The following is a 15,970-nucleotide window of genomic DNA, read 5'->3' on the forward strand; positions in this document are numbered from 1 at the left end:
CTATATGTATATCTAATTAATTTGATCATTAGTTCTAAAGTTAATTATTAATATGAAATTATTGATTTAATTTGTTTTATAAGTTTATAAGATATATACTTAAAATTTATATATGATACTACAAATATTTAAGGGGCAATTGTAATTAATGCAAATTTGTAATGTATAGATTCATATGGTGCGTGTAACCTTGTAATGTACCTGATTGATGCTTTGTTGGAGCCTAATTAAGTTATAGTTTTCTCATCATTCCAATGTTTGACTTGATTTATTAATCATTTTAGTCAATTAGGATTTAATTAAAATTTTATTTGACAACAGTACATATATAATTGTATGGGTGGTTGCCTAATTGTTGATCTAGAAAACATTCACTCCTATATTGGTTAAAAATTATTTTAATAAATAATTATCTTCTTTATTTTTTTTTTGTTGAGTTTGCTATATTTCTTTATAAAAATTCTCATATTGAAAATAAAATATTACATTTTCAATGAGAATAGGGAGTAATTAGTTGTGTTTGTTTTGTTTAATACTCTTAATATTGCATATATCATACATGCATAAAGTCTAATCATGATGCACATCAAAAAATAGCTAAGGACAAAATTGATCAACATTAAGTATAAGCTTATTAGAATATTGGCTTCTTACTATATATCCTCTCTTAATTGTTTCTTTAAACTTATCAACTTTTAAGTTATTATACAAGTATTGGAGAATTACTCATCTAATCCCATAACTTTAAATTTGTTATATTATGTGTAACGTAGTAAATTTAAAGAAAAAAAAAATATATATATATATATTTTTTAATTTGATGTGCATACTTTGATATTAATCACGTAAATGAATTTTTTATCATAATTTATCACCTATCTATGTGTGAAGGTGTGGTTAATCACGGCTAAAGATAGAAGAGACGGGAAGGGATGTATCGCAAGTAAACTCCGACTTAAATTCGCTTTTAATTGTGAGTAACATCCAAATGCAATATGTAGTTTGAGCATTTGCATAATGTTGTTCTTGTTGAATTGGGTTAGACTTAATATGAATGTTAGCATATAATCGAAAAACACGATGTGCGTACACTTTATAAGTCAAAGAGATTTCATTCCAAAATCATATAACCATGGAAAAAAGGACTCCAATGATATGTGCACACTATATTTGATTTATCGATGTAAAACATATCATTTCCAGCAGTTTGAACAATAACCAATATCGCATTCATGTCTAAATTTGACTGGTGTCAAACCAAATTGCTAGCATTAGTAGTTAATATACCAACATTAACGTAACAATTCTTGTACTCTTGTTTCCTTTCTATACTCAAGGCACATAGGTATGAGACATTCATGTGTGTTTATGCACATATTAAGTTAATTAGTCCTATAATTAGTTTAATTAAGAAGTTACTAATTCAATTCTCATGATTTTTTTAAAAAAAGAGAGCTATGTTTGACAAATTTCATGAATTAAAATAGGATATATATATATATATATATATATATATATATATATATATATATATATATATATATATATATATATATATATATATATATATATATATATATATATATATATATATATATAGGGGAGGGATCCATTGAGAAGGAGTCTCAAAATGAGAAGGATGAGAAGGATTTATAGCCATAGATCTTATGAAGATCTAACGGGTAAGAATAAAAAGGGTTGAACCGTGACTATAAAGAAAATAAAGAAAATGGTCCAAAAAATAGGTTTCTCCCTCCTTTGAAAACCAAAATTGTTGCTCATCTTCTCTTCCTTGAAAACCAAAAACGCTGCTCCATCTTCTCTTCGATCTTCAATTCATGAAAACCAAAAATTTCTTGCGATTCTCTTCTTTTCATCGTTGTCATAGACAAATGATGTAAGTTTTTTTACAGATTTTAATATGTTTTTCAAATCATTTTCAAATTAGTAATTAATCTAGGGTTTTCTAATTGGGGAAAAATTTCATCTCTAATCTCACTTCAATCTGTAGAAATTGATTGTTATTATTGTGTTATATTGTGTTGCATTTGTTTGGAATTAGGCTTTCCATATTTGTCTTTGACAATAGACATCTATTTTACTTTCTTTGCTTCCATTAATATCCTGATTAGACAAAGTTTCATGGTTCCACCTTTAATCTAGCATTTTCTGAGTTATTTTTCTCATTATGTTGATTTGTTGCATCTTTCACATGTTAGGTTACTATATCTTTGAACAAGGTTACTATAATGTTACTATATGATTTCGTTGTGTTATTGTATACCAGATCATAGTTAAGATATTTTGCTTATGAATAACTGTGAAAAAAAAATTAAAGAACTTTAGGGATTAAACTAGAGTAAAACTTCTATGTTTTGTGTTCTAGGGTAATAAAAAAACAAAATTTATAATTTGACTATGATTTAATGCAGAAAAGTTGATTTATGTAAGAAGATCAGATGCTGAAAATGAAGAGATTGTTAAGATGACTATTTATTTACTAGTATGCTCTTGTAAAAGTTTTAAACATACTATTCCGTTGTAATTTGATACTATGTTATAAATAAAGGTTACTATGATTATATATAGTTACTATCTTCTATTTTGTAATTGTGAAAAAACTTTGCTGAGTTAATGATATACGATATTCTTAGATGATCTTGTAAAAGTTAATGACATACTATGTTCTTAGAAAATGATACTATGTTATAATTAAATGTTACTATGTTCATTTTAAAAGTTACTATGTTCTGTATAAGATTATAAATTATTTCATATATCATGCTCTTATAACATGATACTATGTTATGATAAAAGGTTACTATGATTATTTAGAGTTACTGTCTCCTCATATGATTATAATGAAGTTTTGTTGAAGCTCACTGTTCAGTACAAGATACTATGTTGATTTTAAAAGTTACTATATTCAGTATAAGTTAATGAGATACTATGTTCTTAGAAAAAGATACTATGTTGTGAATAAAGGCTACTATGATTATGTATAGTTATTGTCTTCTCTTTAGTAATTGTGAAAAAACTTTGCTGATTTAGTGATATACTAATATGTTAAATGATGTTGTAAAAGTTTATGACATACTATGTTCTTAGAAAAAGATACTATGTTATGATTTATAGTTACTATGCTCATTTTAAAAGTTACTATGTACTGTATAAGATTATAAATTATTGCACATACCATACTCTTGTAACATGATACTATGTTATGATTAAAGGTTACTATAAATATGTATACATACTGCCTCCTAATTACTATGTACTTGAACATGGTTGTAACACCCCGTAATTTATTACGTTAATATTGTAATTTTTTTTAAATAATTTAAGAAAAATACAGTGAAAAGATCACTATGCTCAGGATAAAGATGACAATGTTAGTAACTAAAATTACTATGTACTAAACTAAGTCGAGCAAAAAGTCGCCTGAAGACACCTTTCGATCACTTCGTTCTTTATTCAATATATTTTTGATAAAGATACCATTTACAATACTAAAGTAATTATTCTAATCACATTAGCTAGTAATATTTTTCCTTCTAATTGAAACTAGTAGACAAAAACAAAACAAGTTCAGCTTTCTACAACTAAAAACTTTTCCCATTGGCGAATCTTTTTCCTTCTAATTGAAACTTGTTTGGCAATGGAGCGTCTTTTCTCCTTGAAATTGGACATATCATCTAAAACTTGAGATCTTTTCTAGTTGAAATCAGATAACAACAAAGAACTTGCAATCTTAGTTCTCGCAACATGCCTCAATAGAGCCTGCATAAGAAATTATCCAATTCATTTAATTAGAGTGTCCTTTAATGTACATTTAAAAATAATAAAAAGAAGAAAATCGTAACTGCATTCAACATTGGACATTGAAAATCATTTGTTCCTTCAAAAAGAAGCATGCTTATTTAGTGGCGAATCCAAGGTTCAAACTCTCTGGAGGCCCCACCATATGGATGATTGTCTTACCCTCCACTACCCAAAACACCCCAAAATAATCAGAGAAATTGATTGTCTTGCAAAAATTTTCACTATCACAAAGGATAAATTAGTACACCACACTACAAATCTCAATCTCTACTATTCTAAATCGACCACCAAATCACTAAATCTCTCTCTCCGTCCTTGTAAATTTGTTTAAGATAATGACACTTCGGGAAACATCGTCAATTTATGACAATGTCAAAAAATAACTTCATAACAATAAGAAACAATGGGACAACATCAAAAGATGCTTCAAAACAGGGAGAAGAATAATCACAACCCCATGAAAGATATGTGCACTTACCTTCATTACCTTCTTTAATAATGAGAAAATGGTGAAATTTATATATCTTTCCTCCGCAAAATAAACCCAATAGCAAAATCAAGCACCAAACATTAAAAACCAAGAAACAAAATATCAATCAAAATTTAACCAATGGACCCTTAGAAACATAAAACCAATCAAAATCTAACTAAAATTCCCTAAATTAAGAAAATTAAAAAAATGATTGGAAGAAAATCAACAAGATCAAAACTAAAATAATATTCAAGAAACAAATCACATTCAAAATCATAACGCAGAAGAAAAAAAATAAAAAACAAGATCGAAAGCAAGAAAAAAAATCAAAAAAAGATCAAAAACAAGAAAAAATCAAAAACAAGATCGAAATAAGAATAAGTCCAAGAACAAACCAGATTCAAGATAGGAGGAAGAACAAAAGATCAAAAACAAGATCGAAATAAGAACAGATTCAAGAACAAACCAGATTCAAAAACAAACAAGATCGAAAATGCGGCAGAGCGAATAAAATTCTACTTGAAAATGACAAAAAACCTTTCATGAGAGAATGAGAAAGGATGAGAGAAAGTGGAGGATTATTTTTGGATGAAGAAAGGAGGAAGATAGGAGGAATAATTGAAGATGAGAATGCACAAAAATGTCAATGAACAAAACCTAGAGAGAGAAAGCGTGGAAGATGAAAAGATAAAAAATAAGATTACAAAAGTTATTATTAGACTTGAATTGGTTAAACTTCCTTCATCTGGACGGCTGAACCGCGTGCACAAATTAAAATCATTCTGACCATTGATCTTTCATCTGAACGGCTGAAATTCCTTCTTATCCTTCTTATTCTGAGACCCTTTCTCATTTGATCTTAAATCTATATATATATATATATATATATATATATATATATATATATATATATATATATATATATATATATATATATATATATATATATATATATGATTTGGATTTGGTGAAAACCAATTATCTTGATGAAAACTGAAAATGTTAATCTCAGCCTTTGGATGGAGATGGACGGTCTTAATTGACGCGTGATTTCTGGCTTCACGCGCTTCTTCCTTCCCCAATCTCTCATTTGCCTTTTCCTGTTTTGCTTCACGTGATTTTAAGTATGGAGGGTGTAGGTTCAAATTCCTACATAGATTACTATTTGCATTTAGCAAAAATAATCATCTAATATTATGACCATCTCTTCGATAAACATGAGCAAATTATAGTTTTGAATTTGTTTTTTCACAATTACATATGAGGAGATATAATCATAGTATCCTTTATTAAGAACATGATAACTTTTTTTGAGAACATAGAATATTAAAAATTTTACAATAACATACTTACTTTTAATAAGAACATATTGTCTTTTACAAAATAATCAACTTTAACCAAATATACTTATTTTAACCATCTCTTTATCTATACGCAAATTATAGTTTTAAATTTTTTTTTACACCATTACAAATAAGGAGACAGTGAAATATATATAAAATCATAGTATCTTTAACTAAGAATATAGTAACTTTTTATAAGAACATAATATGTATTATATCAAAGAATGTAAACTATATCAAGAAATTTGAATTAATTAGGCTATGTGGGACTCGAACCCACATCATATGCAACAATGTATAATGCTCTACCAATTAGAGCTAATAGCCTTGTGAACACTTATATAGTTTTGCAAAAGTATTTCTTTATAGAGGAAAGGATTTCGATAGATATATCCCAATAGCAACAATACCTTAGATGATATACAAGCTCATTAAATTGTAGTAGTAAACGACTATCTGACAGCAACATTAGCCAACAACAAAACATTAAAATGTAGATATATCCCAATGACAACAATATCGGGCTTAGTCTGCGAGCATAACTCAACAACAAAACATGCAACAAACATCTGACAGCAACATTAGCCAGCAACAACATGCAGCAGACATCAAGACGCCAGCAGCAACCACTTGACCTCAGCGAACCCACAATGCACTAACTTGTAGTAGTAAACAACCATTAATCACATCTAGAAGGAGCACAGACAGAAAGATCCAACTACAACAAGACACACAATAGCCACAAGTACATGAGTTTATGAAGCTTAATGAAAATTGATCATAATTCCTAATGGACATCTTTTGCTACTGCTATTAGCTAACTGTAAAACTAATATTATAATAAACTGACATCAACATACCCTAACTAAACCATCCAACACACCTCATCATCAACACACAAACAAACCACAACAGATTCTAAGTGAACTGACAACAAGCACAAACATGTTGCCTGCAAATCACACACCCAACAACACCTACTAATAGAACCATACCACACACTTCAGCATCTCTCAACATGATTGAGCACCAACTACATCAAATCAAAAGCCTTGTAACCATCCAACAGGAGCCAAAACAATATATACCTAAAATTGAACATATTAAACTAATATTAATTTTTTATTACTTACCATTAAATACTATCCCTTAAAAAAGATCACTATATTTGAAATATTCAAATTTTGCTGGAATATAATTAATTAATAAATAGCATACAAAAGCTCATAATTGTAATATAAGTTCATTATTGTAATATACCTATATTAAGATTCATAAAATTAATAAGACAAATACCTAATTAAAACAATAATATACCTATATTAAGATTCAAAAAATGAACAAGATAATAATCAAATGCAGATTTGAAAAAGAACAAGATTTGAACAAATTTGTGAAAAACAATAATCAGATGCAGAATTAAAAATAAAATCGAAGAACAAGAAAATAGTCGAATGCAGATTGACAAAAGAATCGAAAAAACTTAATTAAATATGTACAGGAGCTCTCGAACTTGATGATGGTGTTAGTCGAATGCAAATACACTACGCATTACACACGTCAATAATATACAAAAGAATCGAAAAAACCTAATAAAATCGAAGGCACAGGAATGCGCACACATACAGAGTTTGAGGAAGAAAACATTATGTACGGAGTTTACATATATCAAGAATCGAAAAACAATAATCAAGAATACTATCAATGAATCAAGAACAATAATCAAGAACACTATCAATCGAAAAAAAACCCCAATTTACGACTTGTGATGAATACTTCACGAATGTATCAGATAATGTATCATACCTGTGCAGATTGGAGGAACGTGGAATCAAGAATCAATGAATTAGATTTGTGAAGTACACAATTAATAAGAATCAATGAATTAGATATGGAATACTCAATAAATTAGAGAGGAGAGACAGGAGAGAGAAAGTAAAACGGAAAAAAAAAATGATTATGCCGAAAAAACCCCTAAATTGTGTAATTCAATCTCAACCGTTCATTCAATCTAACGATCAGATTTGTTTGTTTTCAATTTTCTTCATTTTAAGTGCTTTCACCTGATCTTGCCCGTATAATCATACACAGTATAAATATAAATATAAATATAAATATAAATATCGAGATAGTACACACTAGCCATACTTTCATGTAGATTCAACTTTATGCTAGCTCTATGACACGACTTCATCAATGCGAGCCAAATAATGCAAAAAAGAAAAATATAAATTAACAAAAATAACTATACATCAACAATCCATATATAAATTAAATTGATAATTAATTTATCAACTTGAGAAAATATTACAATACTGAAATTCACAAATAAAAAATATTCATTATTTTGACGATCAAATATATTACAAATATTGTGAAGTATCACAATATTAAATAATATAAAAAGAGAATCAACTTTGCAAAATATATATATATATATATATATATATATATATATATATATATATATATATATATATATATATATATATATATATACTCAAGTTTAAGTGAGAATCAAATTTATATGGGATAATGAGAATCGTGAGAACGATATAACCTCTAAAAGTAACGTATCTTTTTTTAAAAAAATAACATCTTTTTGTTTTTAAATTTTTTTTTGGTAAATTCATCATTTTTACTGGATTCATTTGGAAATAATTATTTTGTTCGAAAAATAATATTTTTTTGCTAAAAAGTAACAACTTTTTTGTGTAAAAAGTAATACTTTTTTGTGTAAAAAGTAATACTTTTTTGACACATTTGTCGATTACTTTTCTAAAATTTCTATTTTGGGAAAAAAATCATCTCGAAAATAACAATTTTTGTATAAAGTAATTTTTTGTTGTGTGTTTTTGTTTTGATTTATCTTAAAATTAAAAAATTTTTTATACATAAAAAGTATATAGTTTTCACGAATATCATATAAATTTAATTCTCACCTAAACTTCTTCCCATATCATCAATCAATGATATTTTGAGTAGGATTTGAACGACTAGGTGGGATTCTCCTACGTGATACTGCATGCATTCTTCTATGATCATCTTTCATGAAACTAATTCGGCTACCATTCGAGAAATTGAACACTAACGTCACAATCAATGCCAACTTCAAAATGTAAAGCAATGAACCATTTAGTTTATCCATGCAGATAACAATTAATTTCTTTTGTTGGGTTATTTATCATCATCATCATATATATATATATATATATATATATATATATATATATATATATATATATATATATATATATATATATTATATATATATATATATATATATATATATATATATATATATATATATATATATATAAAAGATTTCTTAATTATGTTAGGTGACAATATGATCTATTTAAATTCTTCATTTTTCTATGATTGATTCATGTTTTAGAGTTTAGACTAATAAAAAGTCAATTTTGTAGACGGTTGACTTTCTTAGTTTATTTTCAAGTGATTTTAATTCTAGTAATTAAGGAATAATGACACATGCCTTATCGATGAGTCTTTGTAATCGGACATTTAATTATTAAATTAATGATTAGAGGCATTTAAAAATTAGATATTTATTTTCATTTTCAACAAAGGTGATTAAAGTTGTTATGTATTTGATTGATTATTATTCTGTTGTGAATGGCGTATGTTGTTTTTATCATTGAATTATTATGTGCCTTTCAAAAAAACAAAAGGTTTATATGGTGAGTTAAAAAATTTATGGACACTTATATGTGACTTATGAGGGGTAACATTGAAGGGTCAATTTTTGCACATATATAGCAGTAATGGGCATGAGTCGGATCTAGGTCGGGTCCATTTAGACGCAAATTTAGAACCTATTTTTTATAAGATCCAGCTCTGGCCCCAAATCTATAGGGACTGAACAATTTGGATCCTGACCCAGACCTTAGGGTTTAGAGGGTCTTGGGTCTGGAATTGAAACCAATTTTTTATTTTGTTTTAAAAAAACTATAGAAAATATATTATGCAATTTTTATCCATGTAACAAGGATTTTCTAATTACAAATTTTCAAATGAGACGAGTTTATGGTGAGATCATCTCTATTGGGCTGATTTAATGTACACTTACTATTTTAAAGGGATTATTTATAACCTTTACGTGATCGCATGTAATTTTAAAATAATTACTTTTTATAGTCATAGAGTGATCACTTATAACCTTAAAGTGATCACTTGCAATGTTAAAGTGATTTCAATAAGAGAAATGTACGAATTATATGGGCTCATCTCATTGTGAGACGATTTAACAATACAAAACTTGTTATATTCTATTTCTTTATTCTAATTTAGAGATCAAATACATCCGCCCCTTATTACTAATTTAAATTGAAATATTTAGCGTCATATATGATGTACTTCATCTACACTTCTATGAGTGAATGTGATAGAGTATGAAACATATTATAATGCTATAAGCCTTTATTCATCGAATTAACTTTTTGATTAAGTTAAATTCTTAAAAAGTTTTAAATAATATTAGAAAAAAATCAATGAAATTACATTACCAAACAAAACTATTCAATAATAGGAAATTATGCATTTTCAATTTGGGTCATTAATTTGTATCTTCGTAGGAATGTTCATTTCGTTGTCAAAGTATGATGCAATAACTCCCTACCTAAACCCTAACTAATCCCTTCTAAACAAATTTTTTTCGCTTGAAATTATACTTCTTGCAGAATCATTTGACTTGAGTATAGAATATTCCAAAAATATTACGATTTTTTCTATTTATTTGTTATTTTGATAAGCAATTTCAATTTTTAACCTCGTTGAAAATAGTTTAATTGGTACTTTCAAGTAAGCTTCAACCATCTTTAAAGACATCTAATCAATAATTGAATATTTTTGTGCTAGATCGTCTTTATATTGTCGTTATAAATTTTAATATTTGTCAATTATAAATTTTGATGTTATATGAGATCGTATTTATAGTCTTTAAATTTATTATACTAGTAATGACTAAGTAAAATATTACTAGTTTTATAAAAAAAAAAGTTTTAATAATTGGATAATAAGTTAAATTATATGAATTTTAAGTTAACTAGTTGCATTTCTTTTAGATATTACATCAAACATTTTCAGGACCATACTATCCAACATGCTATTGTAATTAATACCATGTACAAAAATAAACTTGGTGAAGATGACATATTTATAACCCCCAAATTAATTATTTTATTTTTTCGAGTAATCATTTGCTAACTTTTAAATTCCAAACTTATTAGAAGCACCATATTTTTCTGGTACATCTTCAATCATAACTATTGACATTGGATTATTAATTGTTGAGTCGTTGACTAATTATAATTATCATGTTCATACTTAGACAAAAAAAAACCATTTAAGATTATTCAATAATTAAATAAAGGGTAAATACAGCCACTAGGGCTGTAAATAAAAATTAACAAATTTTTTTTATCATTTATAATTTTAAATTTTCAAGAGAATTCAATCTAAAAATTGAAAAACAATTAATGTTTTATATAATGACTTTAACTTCCCAAAAAAAATAAATGTTAAAATAATTAAATGTTTATGTTTTCAAAAGAAAAACAATATTAAATTATATAAATTAAATACAAAATTCTTAAATAAAAAATGGTTGTATATATTTTTCTTAAATAAAAGTTTTTTTAATGTTTGCAACAAATATTTTAATTAGATAACCCTTTTAAAGAGATTGTTAACTTATAGGATACTAGAAATCATTTGTATTTGTAGGATATATATATATATATATATATATATATATATATATATATATATATATATATATATATATATATATATATATATATATATATATATATATATATATATATATATATATATATATATTCTTACGTTCCATTATACTTGTTGCTATCAGTAATAAATATTTTAATACAAATGTAATATAAATATATTTCAATTAATTAATCATGAAATTCTCTATAGTCTAATCAACTTACAAATTTAACCCTAGCCAAAGGACAAAATTGCACATTAAAATATTCATGTATTATGTACACATTGGCATTTGGCTTCCACTCTATATCCTCCATCTCTCTTTCCGTACATGATCATCTCATTTCAATTTTTTTTTCGGTATGACAATTGTGTCATTGTTGGCTGTTGTGTCCTATTGGTTGTTGATTATTAAGTGTTATTAGTTGTTGATGAATTATATTGTTTTATTTAATTAACTGATAAAGTTATTTATTTTGTTACTTTTTTTTGTTGAAGTCAACTGTCAATAAATATATTTGTCAAAATTATTTTTTTTATTATTTGTTGTTTAAAAAAAAAGCGGACTTAATAAAATAAGCTTTGTTGCATAGTTTAGAAACGCTTCAAAGCCAACTAATCATATTAGACAAAGGAATTATAAGATATCTAACCAACTAAACAATAATTTGTTTCAAAGCACAAAAGTGAATGATATACTTATCAATCTCATGAAAAAATGTAATGAGTATTTGAGCCATTATATTCCTTTTATAATTTCATAGAATTTATATCATAGTTGTTGCAAAATCAATAGAGAAGTCAATCATGGTGAAATAATACATTCTAAAAACCAAAAAGTTTGTTTACAATTAATCCATTATTACAAATAGTTTATTTCTGGTTGACCCTAATGTTAAGTCGTGAAAATTCCACACATTAATCATTCTATAAGCGCACTCGTGTGGATGCATACATAGCGCATCCATGGGCTTGGGCTCATAAATCCACGAGTAATGAGTGTTGACTTATACAAACTTGAAGTTTACTCTTTCCCAGAATCATATAATAGTTAAAGGATTACCCATCAAACATAGTATGCAAATTCATAATTCACTAATTTAGTAATGTAAAATCTTTTTCATATTTGAAGTATTTATTATTTGTAACTTTACATCAACGAAAAGTACACACAATTTCATCGAAAATGAACATAGTCAGATGATAAAATAATAGTAATATATGTACTTTCCGTTACTCTGAATTTGCTACGTAAATCTCTCACTTTGATAGCAAATTCAAAGATATAGATGAGTAACCATCTTTAAAAACAATAACATACAAAAATACTACAACCCAGAGAACAAAAGATAAGGGATATTTATAACATAACTGAATGGCTAGTATTCAATTGATCATTTTGTATACACTATCAACAAACTTAGAACAAAAACTGGTAAATTTTCTATAAAACTGCAGAAAAAAGATCAAAAAACATGAATCTGATCAATTATGAAGTGGGTTAGGTCCAGTTGGAGTAGCAATATTGACAGCATATAATGTCTTTACCTGATTATTTGACCTACCAAAATTTACATGCTGCAATTTTTGGTGAGTTTCTTCTAGAAGAAATCTCCTCGCAGATCTCGAATCGATTTGATATTCATACGTTTGATCGAAGATGAAGAACAACAACAACAATATGAATGAGCTTCCTAGAATCACATACACAACCCAAAGTTTTGTATAAGAAAAATAATTATAAATTGACATTATGAGAAACCCAAAAAAATAAAAATATATATTTGGTTGTATATTATTATATAGTTTTGAGTTTATATTTGCTATATGTAAATAATAATGAATGTTAATGGTAGAGGTCTAAAAATATGTCATTTAGTGTAAAGAAAGAGACAACCATACAGGGTTCATAATTCATATGCATATGGTCCCATGTTGTAATTGATTGAGGTGGCCTTACAATTGTGTAAAATGTTATCTTAATTAGATGATTAATTAGTATTAATGTCAATTTAAACTCATAATTAATGAGATAGATTTTAGATTGAATGTAGACTTTTTGAGATAATATTGGGGTTTAGCTGAGAAAGTATGATATTGTTTATAGAAAATGAGATTAGCAAACTAATGGGTTTAAAAAAAAATCAAAGATTAGACATGATCATGATGATTGTTTATCAACATTTTCAAAGCAAAAGAGGACTTTGAAAGGTTGATGTTAAGAAGAAAGATTTTGAGCACGTAGAACATGTACGATCGTATAGTGTCTCAAATAATTGAGGGTCTTAATATTAAGTTACTTAGTATATGTTAAGTGTCTATAAATACAAAGCTATTAAAAATTATTATAACGGTTGAAATTGCTCAAGGTCTAAAAAGAAATTGTCAATTTTTGCTCTGCCTCTTGTGTTAGATAACAAGTATGAATTTTTTATTCAGTGTAGACTGAGAAAATTATTTACTATAGCTTTTTACGTGTTGTGTCTTGTGTGATTTGAGAAAAGATGCATGAAGATTTGTTTATTTGGGGAAGTTGGATGAACTATTGGATCGAAAATCGACATATAATTATAAGAACTCAACTCGGATCAAATAGGAAAGTACTCAACCACTAGATTAATCAATGATTTTTTTATACATTTTTTACTTAATCAGGTTGAAATTTTAGAATATGAATGGCATCTTAACTTAATAAGTGGTAGGGGAGAATCTAAACATGGGCTTATTTTAGCCAAGGTTTAAGTAATTCGATTAAAAATTCTATTAACTTTTATTACATGTTAGAGTATTCACTATATTTTATATTAATATTTTGAATTCGCCCATGCTAAAAGCACAAGTCAACATCTTACTTTACAATACCATTTTCTATACTAGTTTTTTTTCATTACTACTATTTCATTGATTATACTTGTATGAGAATGAGATAGGACTTTGGATCATTCTCATATCTCTTTATTTCCCTTTCTACTATTTCATCTAATTACCTAAACCAATTTATTAGCTTCACCTAAATCAAAATTATGTAACTTGTTAAATTTATCTCAATGTATAAGGTTAATATATATATTTTTTATAATTTTTTTTATAAAATGTATTTATAAATACTAGGATTAGGTTATACTTGAAAAATATGCCCAAAAGTCAAATATAATATACAGGGTATTTAGCAAAATAACTCCATATATAGTGGGTGTTCGGCAAAATAGCTTAATATATAAGGAGTATTTGGCAAAATAGTTTATTGGAAAATTTTAGCTCATTTTGATATAAATAGAGAGTTGGGTGGTCAAACTATCTGACGTTAATATCTAATAAATTAACTGTTCGAAACAACTTATTGTCATGAGTAAGCTGTTTTAGAATAAGTTGCTCCTAAAAGTAGATTAAAAACAACTAGTCAAATCAAGTAATAAAATTAATTAGTTAAAATTAGCAACTATAATCAGCTATTAATCATTTTTAAAACACCATATAATATATCATTGACTTAAAGATATGAAAGTTGCATTCAATTAATAATGAATGACAACTCATGCAGCTAATAAAGTCTTTGATGGGCCAATACCCAAATCATATTGAGAAGAACTAATTGGATGATCAATGACTTAAATGACTAACACAAAATTAGCCAAATAGCTTTTCATTGGATCCTTTTTGGCAACAATCACAACATATGGTTCATGACATGAATTGCATAAACTTTTACCGTTGTTTTTGTTTACGACTGATTTCAAAAGAGACACAAGTATAGACAAAAGTGTTTTACAACTTATAATGATGAAATATATATAACATATTATGACTTATGGTGGGGTTATGATTATAAGTTTAAACTTTTTGGTTGAGCTAGTATTTTGACATAGAGTCACCGTGACAAAAATGCTATGAGTTTGAATTTTAATCGCCCTTTATTTCTAATGGAATATTTAGCACCGTATATTAGTATAGGCACAACATGTGATCTATACTTCTAAGCCAAGAGCATTCATATGAAGTGTGATAGAGTATATAACATACTTAAAATTGAACTAGCATGCATGTTTTTGATTTGTATATGACGGTCATTTTTCTACTATTTTACTTAAAACTCTTATAAAGTTAAAACACCAAACTATATGTTATGTCAATAGTTGGTAAGTCAAATTATCAGTTAACCTAATGGTTAAAGAATATCACTTTCACCCTCGTTATAAGATTTCAATATTCATTACCTGCATAAAGGATTATTTTTCCCTTTCTCAAGAGAATAAGGTCTCATCTTAATTAGAACAAATACTAATTTTTGTGTAAAATTCTGAATTTAATTCTCACCTAATCATTTTCCTCCCTCTACCAACCTTATGTACAAAAAAATCTCTTGCCCTTTACTTGTGGAGTCTTACGGATTATTTATTCTTACCTGAAAAAAAATAATAAAAATTCAAATATCAGTACAAAATAATTGTTGTTACCTAAACTTTACATTTTACTTCAAATACCCATATCAGTTCCTCAAAACTCCAACATGTACACAATGCTTAAAAAAACTTTATTTTGGACCGAAAATCTAATATATTTAAATAATTTAGCATGAGTCACA

At 26.7% G+C, this 15,970-nt stretch overlaps 1 long non-coding RNA gene across 1 annotated transcript; it reads left to right on the top strand.

Annotated features, from left to right (window-relative positions):
* The first annotated feature begins 1,578 nt into the window (after nt 1–1,578).
* On the top strand, nt 1,579–2,605 carry LOC130806780 (uncharacterized). Its single transcript, XR_009040371.1, has 2 exons — nt 1,579–1,897; nt 2,433–2,605. It is a non-coding gene; the product is annotated as an uncharacterized LOC130806780 (long non-coding RNA).
* The last annotated feature ends 13,365 nt before the right edge of the window (nt 2,606–15,970 follow it).

Source organism: Amaranthus tricolor, chromosome 2 (genome assembly GCF_026212465.1).
Source record: "Amaranthus tricolor cultivar Red isolate AtriRed21 chromosome 2, ASM2621246v1, whole genome shotgun sequence".
Classification (NCBI taxonomy): Eukaryota; Viridiplantae; Streptophyta; class Magnoliopsida; order Caryophyllales; family Amaranthaceae; genus Amaranthus; species Amaranthus tricolor.